This window comes from Geospiza fortis, unplaced genomic scaffold (genome assembly GCF_000277835.1).
Source record: "Geospiza fortis unplaced genomic scaffold, GeoFor_1.0 scaffold30, whole genome shotgun sequence".
In the NCBI taxonomy this organism is placed as follows: Eukaryota; Metazoa; Chordata; class Aves; order Passeriformes; family Thraupidae; genus Geospiza; species Geospiza fortis.
Genome location: NW_005054687.1, coordinates 80,778 through 81,457, shown reverse-complemented (window position 1 = coordinate 81,457; position 680 = coordinate 80,778).

The following is a 680-nucleotide window of genomic DNA, read 5'->3' as shown; positions in this document are numbered from 1 at the left end:
CGGCACCCCCAAACCCCCAAACCCCGGCAGTTCCAAAACCGCACAGACAGCAGCACCCCTGAACCTCTGACATCCCTAAAACTTCTGTAACCTCGAACACGGGCACACCCAAACACCGACACTCACAAACACCCCAAAACGCCGGCACCCGCAGACTCCCAAACACGGGCACCCCAACACCCCAAAACTCCCCAAATTCCCTGAAGTCCAGCGTCACAAACTCCTAAACTCCGGCACCTCGGAACCCCCTGCCCCAGACATTGGCACCCCCAACCTTTGCACCCTGAACCACCTGCACGCCTAAACTTGAGCACCCTCAAACCTAAGCACCCCGAAATCTCGGCCCCCAGGTACCCCAGCCTCCCTACACTGAAACACTGGTACCCCAAATCCCAGCATCCAGGCACCCCAAAACTCTGGCACCCCAAAATCTAGGCACCGCCAAACTCCAGAATCCACCTCCAATAATCCCAAATACCTGCAACCTCGACACCCCAAAACCTCGGTACCCTATAGCCCAGGCACCCCAACACCCCGTTATCCTGATACAGCTGTGCTTGATACCCCAACACCGCAGCCCCCCACAGTACAACGCACCCCAAACCCCCCCCAAGAGGCCCCCCAAACTTCCTCAGAACCCCCTCACTCATCCCTTCCCCCTTGGGAACCCCTGAAAAACT